Genomic DNA, 23331 nt, shown 5'->3' with positions numbered 1-23331 from the left:
ACCTTCCTCGTAATTCCCACCATAGCTCCGAGCTCCAATCCATCTCCCCACCGAGCTTAGAGGCAGCCAACTGTTCTACAGGAACAGCAGTTATAACTGTTCTACAGGAACAACAGTTATAACTGTCCTACAGGATCAGCAGTTTAACCTTCAGTTGGACAGCCGAGCTCCACAAATCAAGGACACCTGTTGGATGATCATTTTGCATAAATACTGAGGCCGTAGCCTTGGATAGAAGCTTTTTGAACTTTTGTATTGCTCTTGTAATTTGGAAGTATGAGCTACAGCTCGGTTTTTGTTCTTTTTGTAAGCCAGTTTTGGCATGACATCAGATTTTCGTTTATGAATAAAGGCAGGCAGATTTTGATCTCATTCTGAGGTTCTAAGGGAGCTATAGCTCTCAGGTTAGGGCCCAACCTGAGAGCAATAGATCTCCTCGGTGTTGTAATGTTATTTGCATTTCGTTCCAGCACTTTGAGTTTTTACTTTAACATGCAATTCGAATTTACAGTCTGTTAATTTAGTCTTTTTCATGAGATTGAGTAGGATTAGTTCATGGTGAATTTGCTTTCAATTGCTTAGATTCGATAGGAGAATAGTTATAATTTATTGGAGCTCCAGAAAAAGGTTGTTAAGGCTCACTGCCATCTCTGTTAGGGATTGGGGTGCAGTCCATAACCAACCACCAAAAAAAACCGCAGTTCTTCTCACTTCCATGCAAGCTGCAACATAGACATTTTCGTTGAAGATCCATCCATGCACTTTTGATATTGAACCATACTTCTACATTCCACTTCCATGCACGAGTTTCCTTTCTTGGTTTTCCATTGCTGTTCATAGGTTTCATGGCACAATTATCATAGGTTAATGAATTCTCGTTTTTGGTGCATAAGTCATTTGTTTCATTTACGCTGCTCCATATCATTCCACTTCCTTCTTCTTCTTCTTGATCTCTCCTCAATCCACCTACTCGGCCTCTGTCCAGCTCATTTATCCTCCAACTCATCTATTGCCACGTAGTTTCATCTTTTTGACCTTTTGTTGATCCCATCCTTCCAGCCATCAACCCACTGCATGCACTCTTCCTCCATCTGATTTCTCTGCTCCTGAGCCATCACCAGCTCCATCTCCATCTCACCTATCCTCCCACACCACTCCAACACTTCACCATCTCCCAAAACTTCCACGGTCAAACATCCTGTAGAATTGCACAGACTTCCTGTAGAAATCCCTGAGTTTCCTGTAGGATCCCCTGCAGACTTCCTATAGAAGCCTGCAAAATCGGTTGCTGAGCATCCGAACGTGGCAGACTTCTGTGGACTGATGCTAGAGACCCTCTGGGACCTCCCTTAGCCATTCTGACCTTGCCCATGCTTTCCTTCCATTCCAACCGCTCCTGCACAACCAAACCCTAATCAAAGGCATCATCACAATAAATCCAACCACTTAATGAAAAAAATACAAAAACATGTCTTTTCAAATGCAAGTAGCTTAGATGCATGTATTTCAGCTCACTACAAGTAATGGCATTAGTGGTAGTAGTTTCATTCACAGTTTTGCATTGTAAGGGTCTAGCTAGTCAAATTAGGGTTTACTAGGGTTTTCATGCTTTATTGGCTTTCAGTTTCTTTCTGCAATTAGACTAGTCTCCTTTGAGTTAGCTTTCGTCCATCATTCATAAAGCTTCTTCTGTGAGCATGTAGAAGTTGTCTTGAGCCCTAGCGGACTTGTGCCAGCTGACCAAGTAACAGCTGCGACAAGAGCTAGTACTTGTGCATACAGCACCGTCGCTTCCAAGTTTGTACGAACTACCGGGTTGATAAAATTAGAGATAGGAAGCTCCAGGAGTTGTAGCATTATTGCTACAATACTGGAGCCCACCATCTTTTTGGCGCCGTTTCCGGGGAAGCGTCAGAGTATCAGTAATTGTTGTTTTTCTTCTACTTTCTTACTCTCGCCTTCTGCTAAGTAGTTTACTTCATTTCCATTCTGCAAAAGTAGCATAGATATTTCCTGCTTTCATAGATTAGCATTTCCTTTCTGTAAGCGTAGACTAGCATTTCCATTCTTGCAATTTCATTTGAGCAAAGTAGATTAGTTCTTTCCTGCTTTCAGTTTAATTCTGCATCTTTCATAGTTAGTTGTAGATCAATCTGTCTCAGTTTTGCAGGTACCAAAAGAAAAGCAAAGCAAAAAAAAAAAAAGCAATCAAGAGAAAAAGAAAGTCTTTTCCATTTGATGCCTCGTAGGAACCGAGATAGATCAGGCAAATTCCTACCAAACACCCCCACCACATCACTGAGTCACCCTTCTCTCTTCTTTGGTGACAGTGACCCAGAGGAACCTATAGGTGAACATCCTGAGATATCCAAAGATCCTATAGTAGAAGAAGAGTTAGAGACCACTCCATCTGAAGCTATGGCTGACAATAGAAGAGAAGATGAGAGAATAGAAGGTGCCTTCCCCATCCGGGAGACCAATAGAGAGATGAAAATGAAGAACATTAGCCCCTCCGCCTTACCTCACTTCCATGGGCTGACTACTGAAGATCCGGATACCTTCCTGTTTGAGTTTGTTGTCCTTTGTAGAACCTATGACTATACTGAAGATGAGCAAAAGTTGAAACTTTTCCCTTCCACTCTTAAGGATGCAGCACTACGCTGGTTCATGGGCTTACCTGGGAATAGTATCACCACTTGGGCTCAGATGCAGCAAGCTTTCAACACCAAGTACCGGGATTACTGTAGGTCCAAGGAAACAAAGGGGGAAATCTTTCGGATGTCCATGGGAAATGATGAGTCCTTAGAGGATTATGAGGAGAGGTTCCAACTAAGCTATAAGCGGGCCAGGTGCACACTTGACCCTGAATCCCTCAAGTTGGTCCTGCTCCGAGGAGTCCCTGAAGACCTCTTAGATACCCTTCACATGTTAGCTGGGGGGGACATTTACCAACTGCCTTATGAGGACATCAAGATTGTGTTTAGAAACCACTCCAGGGCAGCTCGGAAACGAGGTAGAGGAAACCACCTCTCATCTAGTGTCCCTTTCTCCAAACATGAGCTTGCAAATCAATTAGAAGATCTTAAGAGTGAGGTGAGACAGACCATTGCCATGTAGCTTGACACCTTCAGGATTCAGCAAAAGAAAGAAGAAGCTGAGAGAGCCTTGGCTGTTTTCTGCCCTAGGTGCACAAGGAGACACCCTAAGAACGAATGTCCATTGCATTCGGTTGAAGTGTGTTTCGTTTGTGAGGAGGACCATCCCACAAATCAGTGTCCAACCTTACCTGGGTTTAAAGCCATGTACCAAGGGACAGAAGCTCCCACAGAGCCTCTCTATTACCTCAACCAAAGGAGGCCACAAGGATCTAGACCTTATCAGCAGGGAATGCAAGGGGCATCTCAAGCTTATTACAGCCCCAACCAATCGACTCCTATGCCTCCCTGGGGTCCCCCTGCTCATCCTTCATGGTCCATGCCTCCTCCATGGTCTTATCCACCTCAGTACCCCACTCAACCTACTTCTCAATCATATCACTCACATGCCCAGCCACAGCCTCAATGGAATGCACCTCAGTCGGGGTGGAGGCCCCAATACAACACTCCTCCTGCCATTTTGCCTCCACCACCAGTTCAACCTCAGCCATTACCTCCTGCTCCTCCAAGGCAACCTCAAATGCCTGCTCAACCGAACCCGAACCCCAACAATAGACAGGTCCAGCAGGTATACACTGGGGAAACCTCATGCCCTACCTATGTTGTGGAGATCCAGGAGATCAATCTTCGATCTGGAAAGACTCTACCAGATCGCCAACCTCCTCCCCCAGAGGATGAGGAAGATAAACAGGAAAGTGAACCAAAGGCTATTCCACCCTTTCCTGAGAGACTAATAGCCACCACACAACCCAACCCATAGGAGGATGAGCTTCTGGGTGAGCTCAAGAAGTTGTGTGTAAAAATACCACTTCTCCAAGCCATCAAGGATGTGCCAATATACAACAAACTGGTTAAGGAAAAGTGTTTCAAACACCCAAGCAGACGGAAGAAAGATGCCTCAACTATCAATGTCATAGGACAACTGTCTGACCTTATGTTAGGACAAGTCATCTGCCCAAAGTACCTAGATCCTGGAAGTCCTGTAGTAGATGTTCACATCAATGGCACCATTATACCTCACACCTTGATTGATCTGGGGGCTGCCATTAATGTGATGACCAGGGATACCATGCTTAAGCTTAATCTTCAGGGTTCCTTGAGGAAGACCTCGACAGTACTGCAATTAGCAGATCGCTCCACCGTGACTCCCGAAGGGATTGTGGAGGATGTCTTGGTCTCTATTGACTCTTGGGAATACCCTGCAGACTTCCTGGTTCTGCAACCAAAGGCCAAGCTTACTGGATATCCTCTCATTTTGGGAAGGCCTTGGTTAGCTACTGCAGATGCTTACATAAGTTGTCGTGCAGGAAACATGACCATCAAAAATGGTCCCATGTCCAAGCAACTAGTCCTATACCCTCCTGCCCAACCCTCCTTAGAGCATGACTTACCACTCTGGTTGGAAGAAGGAGAGGAAGACGAGGTGTACTCAACACCTTTGTGCACCTTAGATACCATTAGAAGAGACCCCCCAACCGAGGATGACTTGATCGAGACCTTGATCCAGAATCCACCTTCCAGTGCACTACCCTTAGAGAAATTGGTGGAGGATGCCCAAGCCAGCACCTTAGTGGATCTTTGTACAACCAACCCTGTTGCTCCCAGAGTTAAGAATGTGGAGTTCGGCCCTGAGAAAGCATTGAAGATCAGCTCCTCCCTATCTCCTTCCCAGGAAAAGGAGCTGTGTAGTCTGTTGGCCAATCACTTAGATGCTTTTGCTTGGAGCTATAAGGAAATGAAAGGAGTCCATCCTTCGGTCTGTACCCATCATATATACATCAAAGAGGATTGTAAACCGGTTAGGCAACCTCAGAGGAGAATGAATCCAGCCCTTAAGGACATTGTCAAGGAAGAATTGCAAAAACTGTTGGATGCCGGATTCATCTACCCCATCTCAGATAGTGAATGGGTGTCCCCTCTAGTGTTGGTTCCCAAGAAAAATGGGAAATGGAGAATCTGTGTGGACTACCGAGAACTGAACAAAGCTACCAAGAAGGACCATTTCCCTCTACCTTTCATAGATCAAGTGTTGGATGGACTGGCAGGAAAGAAGTTCTTCTCTTTCCTGGATGGGTTTAGCGGGTACAACCAAATCCAAATCAGCCCGGAAGACCAAGATAAGACCACCTTCACTTGTCCTTGGGGTACCTTTGCCTATCGAGTCCTTCCCTTTGGGCTATGCAATGCTCCTGCTACCTTTCAGAGAGCTGTCTTGAGCATCTTCTCGGAGCTGGTCCATGATGCAGTAGAAATCTATATGGATGACTTTACTCCTTATGGGGCCAACTTCCAGGAAGCATTGTCCAACCTGGGAAAAGTCCTAACCAAATGCACCGAGATGAACTTGTCCCTTAGTCCTGAAAAATGTGAATTCCTAATGACTGAAGGGACCGTCCTAGGCCATACCATTTCTTGCCAAGGGTTGCAGGTGGATCCTAACAAAATTGCTCTCATCAAGAGGGTTCCACCTCCTCAAAAGGTAAGGGATGTCTGGAGTTTCTTGGGATTAGCAGGATACTACCGGAGATTCATTAAAGATTTCAGCAAGCTAGCCTCGCCATTATTTGGCCTGTTGGCAAAAGATGTGGAGTTTAACTGGACTGACGATTGTCAGAGGGCTTTAAATGAATTGAAGGACAAGTTGGTGTCAGCCCCAATCCTGAGAGGTCCAAACTGGGCCCTACCTTTCCACATCCACACTGATGCCTCGAACAAAGCCATAGGTGCAGCTTTAGGACAAGTTGAGCAGAAACTTCCATATGTCATTTACTTTGTTAGCAAAAACTTGTCCAAAGCTGAGCTGAATTACACTGTAACCGAGAAAGAATTCTTGGCTGTGGTCCATGCATTGAACAAGTTCTGAAATTATATTACTGGTTACCAGACCTTTGTACATACTGACCATGCTGCTATTAGATATTTAATGAATAAACCAGATGTGAATGCTCGTATTATTAGATGGTTACTTTTATTGCAGCAGTTTGATTTGACCATTGTTGACAAACCAGGTAGAGAAAATGTTGTTGCTGACTTTTTATCTAGATTGGATTTGTCTGCAAATGAGGATGGAACAGTGGATGACCAGATGCCCGATGAACATCTATTTGCTATTTCAGTACTCTCTCCATGGTTTGCTGATATAGCAAACTATCTTGTTTCAGCACAGTTCCCTCCACACCTATCTTCCAGAGAGAAGAGCAGAATCATCAGAAAAAGTGCCTCATTTACTTGGATCGGGGGCAATCTGTTCAAGCTTGGCCCCGATCAGATCTTAAGGCGTTGTGTAAGGGAGGAGGAAGTCTTTGATATCCTCCTCACTTGTCATGATGGGCCTTGTGGAGGACATTTTGCAGCAAAGAGAACTGCCTTCAAAATCCCGCAGGCAGGCTACTATTGGCCCACACTTCATCAAGATGTCAGAAGATATGTCAGTCAGTGTGACCAATGCCAAAGAATGGGGAAACCGACCCAAAGGGATGAGATGCCTCTCCAACCTCAAGTGACTCTTGAGCCATTTGAGAAGTGGGGCATGGACTTTGTGGGCCCAATCAACCCCTCTTCGAGGCAAAGGACTTACATCATTGTGTGTACTGACTATTTGACAAAGTGGGCAGAGACCAAAGCAATCAAGGCAGCAACAGAAGAAAAGGTGGCCGAGTTCCTAAGAGAAAACATCTTCTATAAGTTTGGCTATCCAAGAGAGCTGGTCACCGATCAAGGGAGCCAGTTCACCTCCAACCTGGTTGAAGATCTCCTAGCTCATCACAAGATCAAGCATAGGACTTCCACCCCTTATCACCCTCAAGCAAATGGGCAAGTGGAAGTCACCAATAGAGCATTAGAAGGGATCTTGACTAAGGTGGTGAGCAGCAGCAGAAAGGACTGGGCAGATCGCCTGGTTGAAGCCACATGGGCTTACAACACCACCTGGAAGACCACCACCGGCTTCACACCGTATGAGCTGGTCTATGGGAAGAAAGCTTTGCTGTCCATTGAGTTTGAATACAACACTTTGAGGATGGCATCTCAGCTGGACCTAGATCTCAGCCATGCACAACAAGAAAGGCTACTGCAGTTGAATGGCCTGGATGAGCACCGAATGCAGGCCCTCCTTCACTCAGAAGTGGTTCAACTTCAGAGAAAGGTGTGGCATGACCAACATCTCCATGACAAGCAATTTCAGCCGGGAGATTGGGCTTTGTTGTATGACTCCAGATACAAAGACTTCAAGGGGAAGCTGAGAACCAGATGGCTAGGACCATATGCAGTGGAGAAATGCCATGATAATGGATCTGTCCTCATTCGAACCATTGATGAGGAAGCCATTCCCATGCTTGTCAATGGGCATCGATTGAAGATCTATAGGAGACCTCTCTCAAGACAAGAGTTCATCAAAACTGTGGAGAAATCTGTATTGGTCCTAGAGAGGGGTTCTGCCTCTGCTTTTGGCATACCCTGAGGGATATGAAAAAAAAATAAAAATAAAAAATAATAATAATAATAATAAAGATCCTTGGGTGAAAACCTCTCTGAGGCGCCCAAGGCAGGTGGTAGGGGTGAAAACCTCATTGAGGCACCCCTATTGTCTTTCAAAAAAAAAAGAGAAAAGGTTTGAAAAGATCCTTGAGTGAAAACCTCTCTGAGGCGCTCAGGGCAGATGGCACGGGTGAAAACCTCTTTGAGGCGCCCCTGTTATCTTTCAAAAAAAAAAAAGAAAAAAAAGAAAAAAAAAAAAAAAACAATAAGCAAAATATGGTAAAATTGCATGCAGGTTGCAGATGTTCTATGGAGGAGAGCAAGCCCTTCAACTCAAAGCCAAGGGTCCTTATCATGCTGTCAAGGAACCTCACCAGCACCTCCTCCAGGGGTACCCATGTTTTTTCAAGGTATGTGCAATTTTATCATGGTTTGAATCCTCTACAAGAAGATGCAGTCTTTCTACAGGAAGATGCAGTCTTTCTACAGGAAGATGCAGTCTTTCTACAGGAAGGCACAGATTTTCTACAGGAAAGTACAGACTTTCTACAGGAAGGCCGAACTTTCTACAGGAAGCTCTGTGTTCTACAGGAAACTTCCTGTAGAAGTTTGGGACGGCCCAGAATTCATCTTAAAAGGAGATTTAGCGACTATGGATTGGTATGGATGCATGCAAGCCTCTGTTGGCACCCTTGCACATTGCTGTCACCTTGCTCCACCATCCTTGTCAACATGCGACCAAGTTCCCTGCACCAACAAAGCAGAGCGATGAGTTCTCGCGGGAAAGCCATTTTCAAAGTTAAACAAATGCTGGGATCTCATACCACAGGCATCAAGAGCTCCGGGAACGTGATCGAACGGCCAGGTTCTCCATCGTGCAACATGCACCCAAGGAGAAAGAACTGTTACGAGACACCTCGCGGGAATCCTGTAACAGTTCAACCTGCTCGAGTGGATACCATTCACAACTCCGCCATCTACGAAGAAACGCGGGCGCATGCAACCAAAGCATCCACTCCATCGTTGGCAGCCTGTAACCACGAGCCTCCGGGTCTGTGTAAGTCGCATGCAGCAGGTAGATCCACTCACCATCGTCCAAGAACTGGAAAAATCGTGTGCAGCCACGCAGGTAAGTGTCTCAACCCTTCCTTCCATCAAATCGCATGAATTTTACTTTGAAATTGTTTGCACAGCGTAAAATTGAATGGTTGAGCGGCTGTATGGCCAGTCGACTGGCCACGTCGGCTAGTTAAAGTGTAATTGGATGTTTGGGTGGCAGCCACGACAAAGAGAATGTGTGGCACGCACGTGAGAACACTCCCGTCGGAAGCAAGAGTTTAACAGGAAAAGGCGGCGGCAAATCTGTGGGAATGGATGCGGCAGCAAGTGAACACGCAGGCGAATGATGGATGACGTCGCCCAACGGTCCGGCGGGGACAGCTCCTCCCCCGCGCCACGGATTGCGCCGATTCAAAATCTAATCGGCTAGATCATGCGCATGCATTTATCAACCACCACTTCAAACTCGGGTGGCTATTCTGATCTCCTCTGCACCTTGATACGCCGAGCTGTTGGCTACCAGAACGCCGGTGAAGCACACCTTGAACGCGGGCCAACTACAGTCCTCCCCGAGAATTGCGCATTGCTCCTACAGGAACACAGTTTCTACAGGAACGCAGTTCTACAGGAACGCAGTCTACATGAATGCAGTTCTACAGGAACGCAGTCTACAGGAACGCAGTCTTCTACAGGGAAGCGGGTGCCTCACGAAAAAGGTGGCCAATTAAAGAGGTAACCCTGAACTCTTCATGCAACTGGTTAGTAAGAGTGGCAAGACCATCGTCCACAGTCTGGTCATAAAGATATTGGTGGAATTGTTGTTTGCTGTGCCTATGCTGTCGTTCTACAGGATGTCAATATAAGTAGACTGTGTTGAATTTTGTGGATTATATGCATGCTCTGCCTTAATAGACCAAATCTCTTTTGCATTTGCCACCTTTCATTAAAACAACCGTGTTCATCATGCCGGGTGGGTTTATAAGACGGGAACCCACTGATTCAACCAAATTAAGGGAAAACCCGGCAGTGGTAGAGCTCTTCACCAGAGCACAATGGATGCCTTTTTGTGATAAGCTGCAGGGCTACGATGATGAAGTGGCCGAAGAATTCTTGCAGGCTCTGAAGCCTAAATCCCAGACACTGGCCACAGTGAACTTCAGAGGTCTAAGCCTCAAGCTCACCCCGGAACATATCAGTCGGATCACAGAACTTCCTATGGGTTTGATGTGGGATAAGGAAGAACGAAAGCTGAGCCAGCAGGCAAAGAAAGAATTCTTTCCACCTGAGGAAGAATTCTCGGAGGACAAAAATGGGGTGCGAAGAACGAGCCTGTTGCCACCATGGAATGAAGTCAGTTTGCAAATCATGAAATATATCACTTGTGAAGGCCGTTTTAGCATCGTGTATGCATATCACTTTCGGCTGCTCACTGAATTGAGGCACCAAATTGATCTTCCTGTAGAACAAAAACTGAGCATCCCTTATTACCTACTGCAGTCTCTAATGGAGTGTGCCACAAAGCTGAAAGAGGGCATACCAGATCAGATAGCCCACCATGGGTTGATCAAGCTTCTTGTGGAGGATGCGCTGCACTCACATAAGGTCCCCCTCTCATGGGAATCCTTCCGGAATTTAACAAAAGATGGAGACATTAAAATGCTGATCGAAGAAACGGGTTCCTCCAACAGTGAGGAACAAGAAGCAGTGGCCGAGGGACAGAGAGAAGAAGGCCAGAAGACCTCGACCACAGTACAGAAGAGAGAACAAAGGAAGAAGCATGAGGAAAAGGAGGACAAAGAAACAGGTGGCACACCTATCCTGTCAGCAAGGGAAAAGAGGATGAAGAGCAGAATGGACAAAGCTGAGGTGGTCCACGTCAGCCCAAGTACCTCAACAGCACCTGCAACCAAAGCAAAAAGCAAAACTCAGGCAGGTAAGCAAGCGGAGGTGGAGACACCTGTGTCTACAGGAAAGCAGAAACAGGCTTCTACAGGAAGCCCGAAAACAAAAACAAAGGCTTCTACAGGAAGCCGAAGATCATTGAGAAGCAGGCTTCTACAGGAAGCCCAAAAATCATTGAGAAACAGGCTTCTACAGGAAGCCCGAAATTGCAAAAACAGGCTTCTACAGGAAGCCCGAAGACAGAGACAAGGGCTTCTACAGGAAGCCCGAAATTGGAAAAAGGGGCTTCTACAAGAAGCCCGAAAGTCATTGAGAAACAGCCTCCTACAGGAAGCCTGAAGACAGAGAGAGGGCCTTCTACAGGAAGCCCGGGAGTGGCTAAAGCCGGGTCTTCTACAGGAAGCCCAAAAGCGGGGAAGAAAGAATCTTCTATAGGAGGCCCGGAAGTGGGCAAAGCAGGGTTTTCTACAGGAAGCCCGAAATCTGAAAAGGAGGGGCCCTCTACAAGGAGCTCTGAGAGAGCAAAATGCAAGAAAGAGAAGGCTGGTACTCTCAAAAAGGAGGCAGCAGCGGCATTGGCCGCCCTCAGTTACCTCCAAAGCCGAAGGAGAAGAGAGAGAGGGAGACCCCTCTACCATCTGAAGCCAGGAGAAGCAAGAGAATAACCATGGGCAAGCCACAGCCTCCACCCGGCAGCCAAACCATTTTAGGGGATGTCCCTACTTCACCCAGTGCAAGAACCCCCTCTAAAACATCAGCCACCCCCGAGAAGGGGAGCCCAAAAATAACTTCCTGGACACGAAAAATAGGCCAATCGCCTTCCGAAGCCCGGCTCAAGGAAATAGGAAAGGGGGAAGAAGCATCACCTTCGTCACCACCAGGGGCAGCAAAGGCAGGGCCGCCAAATACGAGAAAGGAAGAAGCGCCACCCTCGGCAGAAAAGGCAGGGCCACCAAAAACAGGAAAGGAAAAGCATGCTCCGGGCTCTAATTCTCGGCCAAAGACGAGGAGCCAGGGCAAAGTTGCTCAAGGATGAGCAAATAGTTTAGCTGGGGGGTGATGATGAGCCCCAATTTTTGGTAAAATTTGGGCTCATTTGGCCTACTTGCTTTGCTCAAACCATTCATTTTTTATTGCTTATGCATTCATTTCTTGGTTTATTCGTGTTGTTTGTAGGAAGAAGGGTAGGCATTCTATCTACGTGACTAATACATGATGATTTCAGGTTTTGGCATTAAAAGGGAGCAAAGACCACGAAAAAGGAGACAAGGAGACAATGAGGTGGCACTGCTGGTTTTTAGGAGAGGATGTCCACGGTCTTGGGGACCTTCCTCGTAATTCCCACCATAGCTCCGAGCTCCAATCCATCTCCCCACCGAGCTTAGAGGCAGCCAACTGTTCTACAGGAACAACAGTTATAACTGTTCTACAGGAACAGCAGTTATAACTGTCCTACAGGATCAGCAGTTTAACCTTCAGTTGGACAGCCGAGCTCCACAAATCAAGGACACCTGTTGGATGATCATTTTGCATAAATACTGAGGCCGTAGCCTTGGATAGAAGCTTTTTGAACTTTTGTATTGCTCTTGTAATTTGGAAGTACGAGCTACAGCTCGGTTTTTGTTCTTTTTGTAAGCCAGTTTTGGCATGACATCAGATTTTCGTTTATGAATAAAGGCAGGAAGATTTTGATCTCATTCTGAGGTTCTAAGGGAGCTATAGCTCTCAGGTTAGGGCCCAACCTGAGAGCAATAGATCTCCTCGGTGTTGTAATGTTATTTGCATTTCGTTCCAACACTTTGAGTTTTTACTTTAACATGCAATTCGAATTTACAGTCTGTTAATTTAGTCTTTTTCATGAGATTGAGTAGGATTAGTTCATGGTGAATTTGCTTTCAGTTGCTTAGATTTGATAGGAGAATAGTTATAATTTATTGGAGCTCCAGAAAAAGGTTGTTAAGGCTCACTGCCATCTCTGTTAGGGATTGGGGTGCAGTCCATAACCAACCACCAAAAAAAACCGCAGTTCTTCTCACTTCCATGCAAGCTGCAACATAGACATTTTCGTTGAAGATCCATCCATGCACTTTTGATATTGAACCATACTTCTACATTCCACTTCCATGCACGAGTTTCCTTTCTTGGTTTTCCATTGCTGTTCATAGGTTTCATGGCACAATTATCATAGGTTAATGAATTCTCGTTTTTGGTGCATAAGTCATTTGTTTCATTTACGCTGCTCCATATCATTCCACTTCCTTCTTATTCTTCTTGATCTCTCCTCAATCCACCTACTCGGCCTCTGTCCAGCTCATTTATCCTCCAACTCGTCTATTGCCACGTAGTTTCATCTTTTTGACCTTTTGTTGATCCCATCCTTCCAGCCATCAACCCACTGCATGCACTCTTCCTCCATCTGATTTCTCTGCTCCTGAGCCATCACCAGCTCCATCTCCATCTCACCTATCCTCCCACACCACTCCAACACTTCACCATCTCCCAAAACTTCCACGGTCAAACATCCTGTAGAATTGCACAGACTTCCTGTAGAAATCCCTGAGTTTCCTGTAGGATCCCCGGCAGACTTCCTATAGAAGCCTGCAAACTCGGTTGTTGAGCATCCGAACGTGGAAGACTTCTGTGGACTGATGCTAGAGACCCTCTGGGACCTCCCTTAGCCATTCTGACCTTGCCCATGCTTTCCTTCCATTCCAACCGCTCCTGCACAACCAAACCCTAATCAAAGGCATCATCACAATAAATCCAACCACTTAATGAAAAAAATACAAAAACATGTCTTTTCAGATGCAAGTAGCTTAGATGCATGTATTTCAGCTCACTACAAGTAATGGCATTAGTGGTAGTAGTTTCATTCACAGTTTTGCATTGTAAGGGTCTAGCTAGTCAAATTAGGGTTTACTAGGGTTTTCATGCTTTATTGGCTTTCAGTTTCTTTCTGCAATTAGACTAGTCTCCTTTGAGTTAGCTTTCATCCATCATTCATAAAGCTTCTTCTGTGAGCATATAGAAGTTGGCTTGAGCCCTAGCGGACTTGTGCCAGCTGACCAAGTGACAGCTGCGACAAGAGCTAGTACTTGTGCATACAGCACCATCGCTTCCAAGTTTGTACGAACTACCAGGTTGATAAAATTAGAGATAGGAAGCTCCAGGAGTTGTAGCATTATTGCTACAATACTAGCGCCCACCAGCCATTATTATTAGGTGATGAGTTTTTCAAGGAAAGGTAAGTATTGGATTTCAGGAGAATTGTACCATCCCACATTTACTTCATGATCTCACATAAGGTGTACTTAGTATTCATTAAAAAGATGAGATTTCATAACCTAAATTATCTTTGTACTTAAACAATTTCTTCCTAATTTGGTAAATGATAAAACAAAGTGTTAATCATAATATAAACTGAATGCCATGATCTACTGGTGGTATAGTTATTCTCCCTATACAAAAGTTCATGAAACGAAAGATAAACTTTCAATATGCATTTTTGCACTAGGTGTTCCTGCACTAGAACGTTTGTTTTCCTAATTGGGCACGCTCAATAGTGTGGATTCCTGTACTAAACATGCATGCACTAGATGTGCTTTCACCGAGCATGCTTTCACTTAGACATGCCTACACTACCCATGCCTGCACCGAATATGCTTGCACTCGAACACACATTCCTGCACTAGGGATATTTGTAGCATTTCTAGAAAGATAAAGGGAACCAAAAGAAAATTCTGATAGGATATAATTCATAAGTTGGTTTAAAAAATTTTGCTGAATATACAAGGGAGGTTTTATTTACCATTCTTTGGTGTTGACATATGCCTTTCAATCTGATTTGTGAGTTCACATCAGATCCTGCAATCGATCCAAGAGGGGAAAAAATAAGTGGGAAAAAGGGTCAATTTTTTAGAATGGGAAGGAGATTATGATAGGGAATTCAAGAGTGAGACAACCAAGAGGGAAAATCTAAAAAGGAATTTCAAGAAAAAAATTCAAGGGAAAAAGAGGGAAATACGAAATCAGTTAGGGAAAGTTTATTTTAAGAAAGGGACGGTAAAATTTATGGGATAAAAAGAAGAAAATAGGGGGATTTTTTTTTATGAAAATGGGAATAGAATAAGGGAATAATTTCACCTGAAATCTGCCTGTATGGTGTTGATCCATAAAATAAATGCAGTGGGAGTTGAGTGTTGCTTGGATAAAAATTTCCATGCCAGCTATCCCAAACATTGATAAGGGCCTGGTTCCTGTACTTGAACCTGCTTCTTCTTGGTGATAGTTAAAACATCTAAAGATCAAGCAACATTCCAATTTTATTAGAACTGATCTTCCTACCAACAAGTTGGTTTTCAGGTTGATCCTTCTACAATCATGTCAATAAAACTGATTTTCACAATCACACGATTTTTTTTTTTTTTTGGATTTTCTTTAAACTTTATTTCAAGAGAGAAGAAATCAGATTACAATAGGTTGGCATAGCCACCTACCAACTGAAGTTTAGACAGCTGCTGCAATTGCTACATGAAGTCTTCCTTTGTGATGAGTTGAAAATATGCTTTAAACCTATGCCCATTCACAAGGAAAATTGAATTTCACCCATTGATAGTTTTGACTTCTATAGGCCCATTGTGGAAAAATTGAATGACCTCATATGGTCCCATTCAACGAGTATGGAACTTCCCTTTAAAATGTTTAAATCTAGAGTCATAGAGAAGTACCCAATCACCTGGTTGGAACTGTTTCTTCCTTATAAACTTTTCATGCCACTTCTTGTGTTACTGTTGCACCAAAATATACTGTTGAACAACATCCCTTTGAAATTCATCCAAATCGTTTAGCTCTGATAAGCGCTGATGTTGTGCTTCTGAGAGATCTAGACCCAACTGAACTACAGTTCTGAAAGTATTGATTTGAAATTCAATCGGCAAAAGGATTTGTTTTCTGTACACCAGCTCATATGGTGTATGCCCCATGTTGTTCCTCCAAGTGGTTCGATAAACCCATAAGGATTTAGGCAATCAACTAGCCTAATCCTTCCTATGCATGTTTCCTATTTTGGTGAGGATGGATTTGATCACCTTGTTTGTGGATTCCACTTGGCCATTTGCTTGCCGGTGGTACGGTGTTGATTTCCTATGCTGAATCTTGTACTGATTCATGACTTCCTGTAACAAGTTAGAAGCAAACTGCGGTCCATTGTCAAAAAAAAATTCTCTAGGAACACAAAATCTAGTAAAAATTTCATTGAACAAAAAATCAACAACAACTTTTTCAGTGGCAAAAGAAACAACTTTAGCCTTTACCCATTTAGTAACAAAATTAGTACAAACCAAGATATGATTTTTATTTAAATATGTGGGGTTTATGGGTCCTATGAAATCAATAGCCCATTTTTCAAAGAGCTCAATCACGACTTGAGGACATAAAGGAATTTCATTGGCTTGAATGGGTTGACCCATTCGTTGACGACTATCACAACGCCTAACATATTGCTTGGCATCCTTAAATAAAGAAGGCCAAAACTAGCCAGTGCATAAAATTTTATATGCAGTTCCCTTGTTAGCAAAGTGGCCACTGCAAGGTTCATCATGGGAAGATTTTAAGATATCAAACATTTCTTCCTCTCTCACACATCTACAAATAACAAAATCTAGTCTAGTGTAAAAAAAGTCTCCTTGTATCCAAGAATATGAAGCACTTTTTTGAATAATATTATGCTTTTCACGAACAGATAAGTGAGGTGGTGTTTTTATGGTGACTAAATAGTTAGCTATGTCAGCAAACCATGGATATTTTTCTGACATAGCAAAAATATGTTCATCGGGGAAATAATCATCAACAAGAATTACTTCACTAGGATTGTTTAATCTAGAAAAATAACCAGCTACAACATTAGACTTTCCTGGTCTATCAATAATTGTAACATTGAATTCTTGTAATACAAGCAACCACCTAGTCACTCTACCACTAATTAAAGGTTTATTAATTAAATATCTTATAGAAGAATGATTAGTATGCACATAAACTTCATATCCTGTAATGTAATGTCTAAATTTATTAATAGCAAAAATAACGGCTAAAAATTCTTTCTCAGTCATTGTATAGTTAAATTCGGCAGGAGACAAATTTTTATTGATGTAGTAAATAGAATACGACTGCTTATTCTCCTCTTGTCCTAAGGCTACACCAATGGCAGTGTCTGAAGCATAAGAGGAAATATGAAATGGAAGGGACCAGTTCGGTCCTCTCAAAACTAGTGCCTACACTAATTTTTCCTTCAATGTTTCAAATGATTGTTGGCAAGCTGTGGACCAGGTGAATTCACTATCCTTAGCTAATAATCGAAAAAGGGGGTAGAAATCTTGGAAAAAAATTCAATGAATCTCCGGTAATAACCAACATGTCCCAGGAAACCTCTCACTTCCCTTTGGGTTTTGGGTGTAGGCACACAAATCATGACTTCAATTTTAGCGAAGTTCACCTGGATACCTTTGTCAGAAACCAAATGACCGAGAACCACTCCATATTTGCACATTAATCTACATTTTTTATCACTCAAAGAAAGATGAGCCTCTTGGCAACGTAAAAGAACTTTTTCTAGATTTTTAAGAGCTTCATCAAATGAGTTACCAAACACAGAAAAATCGTCCATATAAATCTCAACACATTCAATATCAGCAAAAATAGCCAGCACAACCCTTTGAAAGGTAACAGGTGCATTACACAACCTGAAAGGAAGCACTCAATAAGAAAATGTACCCCAAGGGCATGTAAAAGTAGTTTTGTCTTGATCTGAGGGTGCAATCTAGATTTGGTTATACCCACTGAAGCCATCTAAAAATGAAAATTACTTTTTACCAGCATGGGTATCTAGCACCTAATCAATGAAAGGAAGGGGAAAGTAATCCTTGAGAGTGACTTTGTTTAATTCTTGATAGTCAATGCAAATACACCATCTCCCATATTTCTCAGGGACTATCACTAATGGAGAGACCCACTAACTATCATAAATGGGGTAGATGAAATTAGCATCTAAGAGTTTTTGTAATTCCTCCTTAGCAATATCTATTAATGCGAGATTCATCTGTCTTTGGGGCTGTTGGATAGGTCGAGCTCCCTCCTAGATGTAGATATGATGAGTACAAGTCTCAGGAGGAATGCCTTTCATGTATTCATAACTCCAAGCGAATGCTTCCAAGTGTGTAAAGATTTTCCTGGAATAATTTCAACAGGAGTGGTCTCGGGCTCAAGGGTATAGGAATATGATGCCATAGTATGGGATAAGGAAGGTTGGGAATCATAATTTTCATGGAAATCCAGAGTAAAGATCTGATGAAGTGTATCAAAACTAGGCATAGTGTCTATATTGTTCAAGAAATCTCATAATTCACGATCCTGGGTGGACTCAGTATAATGATGAATCGAAGAAATAGGTCAGGTCTCCTCATCACTACTGCCATAATCTAACCATAAAGTATCCTTTAGTTCCTGAATAGATCTAGCAGGTGGGTATAAGGTGACCTTTTTCCTAGAGTCTCCATGTGAAATGTACATATCACCGGAGTGACATCCAATATAAGCATCGGCCGTTGCAAGCCATGGTCATCCAAAAATAAAAGGATTTCCTCCCATTGGATTCTTTGGCTAAAGAACAATGAAATCCGTGGGGTATTACCATGAATATATAGGGACAACCACATCATCCAATACTCCATCAAGCTTGATTTTAGATTTGTTTGCAAGTTCAAGAATGGTGGGTGTAGGACAAATATGGACCAACCCAAGTTGTTCCATGGTTTGCCTATTCAAAACATTGATGGGTGCCCCAGGCCTATTAATAAATTAGAGACAAGGATATCACCTATCTGGATAGAAACAACTAGGTTTCCAGGATTTGTGTGTTTCTCCATTGATACGCATCCTATCATCAACTCAGCTACTCTACCAACAAACTGAATGGTCTGAGGTTCTACTCTCTTCCTCCCTATATTTTTAAGACATAATTCCCGAATGATCTTTGTACAGATGGGAATTTATCAGATAGCCTAAAGTAAAGGGACCTTTATACAAATATTCCTTAATTCAAAAGCCAGAGTGGACTTGGGGTCACTCTTCTCCATGACCAACAGCTCTGGATAGGGGGGCTGGTTTGAAGAAGATGGTGAATCTAAAGGTACGAGAATGGGCTGAATGGTGACATTGTTTTTCGAATGATTAGGAGTTACCTCCTCATTTTTCTCCTCAATAATCCCCGTGGATTGTTTTTGTTTTCTAGTTTAACTATCCTTCCCAATCTCAATTGAAGCTCATTTAATCCAACCAGTAGGGTTTGATAGGTAGGAAGATGGGACGTCCAACCGAATGAATCAGTTGTACCACCTTATTATTAGGATTCGATACTGGTTGAGCAAGTAGTTGAGGTGGTCTAAATGGTGGTGGCAAAGGCAATGGTGGCAATGATTGACTTTGCTGAGGTAGAGAGGGAAAAGATGGTTGTGACATGTGGTGTGGTGCATATGAAGGAGGATATGATGGCATCTGAGCAGTATAGGAATGATATGAATGGTTTGACCCTCTCCACCCTTGTTACCAAGCTTAAGAGGACTATCCATGATGAAAATGGTTCCCGTGCTGCCAATTTGAGAGTGATTATTATTATTATAGGAATATGGAGGTGCATTATAACCATAAAAATGTGGTTCAGGAGCCATACCTACACTTACCTATGGCCAGTTTCTTCATGCTCCCATGGCATGTAATGGCTCAGGTTCAAAATGCTCTCCTTCAAGTACAACTTTTAATCCAGGTATGGAGGGGCACTCCTCGGTGGCATGGTTCTCTGCACAAATCACACATTTATTAACACTTTTTATATCAACATGACACTCTCTTAAAGGATGCTTTTTCCTACATTTTGGATAAAAAATAGAAAATGACTCTTGTTCCTTTTCTATTTTTTGCTGAAATTTCAAAGAGTCTATTTGTTTGCTAATAGTATTCATTATTTCAATTTTCATGTTGTCCATTTTATTCTCCAAGCCAATGATCATAGCATCTGTAGATCCCAGTTTGTTAGTTTTGCTTCGACCTCCTCTAGTGGATCTAGATTGATTTCGGGAGAACTTCCTGCACAAGTCACAAATTTGTTCAAAAATTTTCTGAGCAATGTCTCCTTGTCCTAACAAATTCAAATTATCTCTAGAATCCTCACTAAGTCCTCGTAGGAACAAGGTTCTAATGGTACTTAAATAAAATTTATGTTTGGACCTTTGGAGTATATACAAAAATCTCTCTAAGTAATCCTCCAAAGTCTCATCATCACCTTGTACAATGGTGAAGATCTCGTCCTGCATTTCTCTAGTTTTACAATATTCCTGATATTTATTCAAAAATACTCTCTTCATTTGGTCCCAAGAACTTACAGTATTTCCTCCTAGTCCCATGAACCAACACAAAGATGAATCCTTGAGAATTATAGGAAACAACTTTAATTTTTGGGCATCAAAAGAATAATCATAACTCTGACATAATATATCAAACTCAAAGAGAAATGAATATGGGTCTTCGTGCACCTTACCATGAAAGTGTGGAAGAGTTGAAGGTGAAATATTCCTCATTTTTACATTCACTTCTAGGTTCACTATTGGAAATCCAAAAGTGGATTGCTCTTCATTTACCTGGTTCTCGCCAGTCCCCTCTGCATGGTCTTCATGATCAGCCATATTTCTGCCTCCAATCGGACCACTTCTAGAAGATGAAGGTTGACTTTTGTTGAATTGAACTTTCTGATCACCATTAGCCTCCTTATTCCCCTTTTCGGGTTGTGTCACACCTGAATCACTATTTCCAAAATCCAAGTGGACGGTTCCAGCATGATGAGTCTAGGTCTCCTTGGAATTTCTACCTACAAAAGAAGGTCCAATACCAGAAAAGTTTTCAGATTTTTCAGTATATAGTCAGCCCTTATTGGGCTATGAACCCCTACCTTTCTTAGGCATTCATTTTAAAAAATCAAATCCAAAAACAAAATTCAAATGCTTATAAAGAAAAATAATTTGTTAATTGCTGCAATGAATAAAAAATTAGCACTCGTAAAATCCTCAAAACAATAGATGCATACTACAAGAATAGCATACTTAACCCTATTTCAGAAAATGGAAAGTTCTTACCAATTTCAAATCGCCTCCCCGGCAACAATGCCAAAATATTGGGTGCAAGAATTTTGATTAGGTAGACTCCTTCAACACTTAATTATCAACCTGGGGGTTTCGTAAACTTAGAGATGAAGCACAGGAAATGCCAGAAATCATATGAAATTTTCCTAACTCTATTCCTACTTCCTTAGTTGTAATCTTGCAGAATAAAAAAATAAGAAGAAAAGATCGCCCGACAATTTACACCAAAGAAATTCTAGTGCTGGAATGTGAAAGAAAGCACTTCTGCAGAAAACATAAACGAAAGGAACTCTCAAACTTCTTGTAAGAAATCTTGACTAAGGGAAATGTAAATCTATGTTTATATTCAGTATAGTTGTGTTAGGCTAATAATTAGACCCTTGAAGATATTTGACTTCCTTATAGATCTTTCTCCTTGCACTAAGTTTTTATTCCTGTACTCCTGTAATGTGCTTGCACTAGTACCATAACAAAGTTTAGGTGCTAGAAGTATCTTTTACATCTGTAATGAAGATTTATGTCCTCATGCAGGGGCTCTAAACCTTGGGACTAGAGCACTCTATTCCTGTATCAGGATATCGATTCCTGTACTGGAACAGAGGTTCTTGCACCAAGTTTTCCAATTCTTCTTATAAGAGAATAAAGAATGTGTTAACTTAGAGAGAGTTTGAAAAGGTGAACATAAATTCAAAATTAAATTCCTAAAAAAAAAAAATGCTTCAACCAATCTTAATATCAAAAATAAGAATTAATTTCCAAAGTCAAAGCACACTCTTTTTCAATCAAGGAACTCCTTCGTGTAATCTAAATGAATCATCTAATTGTGATAGGAGGCTTCAATCCTGTAATAGTTATTCACACAAATCTGATCTACATTTGTAACCTTCTTAACTCAGAAAGATTCTCTTTGAAAATAATTAAACATGAAGTCTAATATTTCCCTAAACAGTATGAAGTACAGGTACAAATTAATGTGTCACAACGACGTTCATTCTTGAATTACCAAAGCATATTTAATTCAAGATATCAAGAACACTTCGGAATGAAAATCACACACTGCAGAAATGCATTAAGGCTCATATATCATATAAGAATAAAAGACTATTACTGTGATGAACCAAAGGAATCAATCTGTGAAATTGTAAATGCACTAGTGCAGGAATGTGTGCTTGCACGATCTAGGTAGAAATGATGTTAAGATTTGAAGAAAAGAAATCATAAAACTAAACTCAGTTGAACATGCACACCATGGATCCGTCACACAATGATGAAATCAAATATGGACTTTGCAGAAGAATAAAAGTGTCTATTTAATTCACACTTTGCATTAAACAAAATCAACACACCTTTAATGAAAAAGAATAATACGAGGGAGAATGAGCTGGGTTGGCTGGGCCCTAGCCAACTATTTCATTTCCCTGTTTATGAAACGCGAAGATTCAGCTCTTAATGACACATCAACACAGAATTACAACATAATATTTAAATAACATGGCGTAGTCCCTTTCTATTAATAATCATCAAATGTACATCATGGGTTCGAATGTATCCTAGAACGAGGGTGATACCAGCAAAATTACAGAAGACCAAAATTACAATATCCTTGCTATAGTTATCACTCTCTACCATTTTCTATCTGAATCCTATATTTTATACATTCATTCAGGCATACGACCGTAATAAAATTACGTCCAACATTCCAATCTAAGCCTTTCGGTAACAAAATAACAAAAATAGTTCATACTAAGCCTTTCGGCTATAAAAAAACACTAATCTTAAGCATTCGGTTGACGACCCAATCTCCATGATATCCCCAACTTACCTCCACTCTGAGCCCAACTCGAGTTGACCATTCTGGAACAAGGTGTCCGCATTAGATAGTGAGTTGTTACGGTAGTTTAGGATTCGCTAGCGGTGCAGGAATCCTACCTACACTCGACCATGCTAACGGAATTATCAATATATTGTTTATCAAATACTTTGGGAAAAGAAATATTAGTTGCAAAGAATATTAAAGGCACAAAATCTATGAAAATAATTAATTAAGCGCATTTGTAACCCTTAAATATGAAATATAAACCTAGTGCGGGAAAATGCACGATTCTTGGACTAGTGTAGGAATAAGGAGGTTGCGAGGTTAAAATAAAGGTCTAAGGTTATGGTTTTGAAGTGGAAAAGGGATTAAAAATGAAGCAATTTAGCCTACCATCCTTACTCATGATGTCCAAAATGGTGGACATAAAGTATGAAGCTTATGAGAAGAGAATAGAGGAAGAGGAGAAAGAAAGAGCAAAGAACGATGCTCCATCCACAACTTCTAGTGTACATTCATTGCCTTCATCATCTTTTCATCATTCGAATGAGGAGATCAACCAGAACCTTCAAGCAGATAATGCTAAATTGAAGATGCTTCTACGAGAAGAGAAAGAGGAGAAGCAACAATTACACCTTCAGTTGCAAGCCGCGGAAGAGGCCCTCGAAGAATCAAAGTTCAATGACGAAAGTCTTCATGCAGAACATGCTGAATTAAGGAGGCTTCAACAAGAAGAGAAAGA

Source organism: Pinus tabuliformis, chromosome 9, assembly GCF_031772625.1.
Source record: "Pinus tabuliformis cultivar Carrire ecotype Pingquan chromosome 9, CPIR1, whole genome shotgun sequence".
Taxonomy (NCBI): Eukaryota; Viridiplantae; Streptophyta; class Pinopsida; order Pinales; family Pinaceae; genus Pinus; species Pinus tabuliformis.
This window is presented reverse-complemented; position numbering follows the sequence as displayed.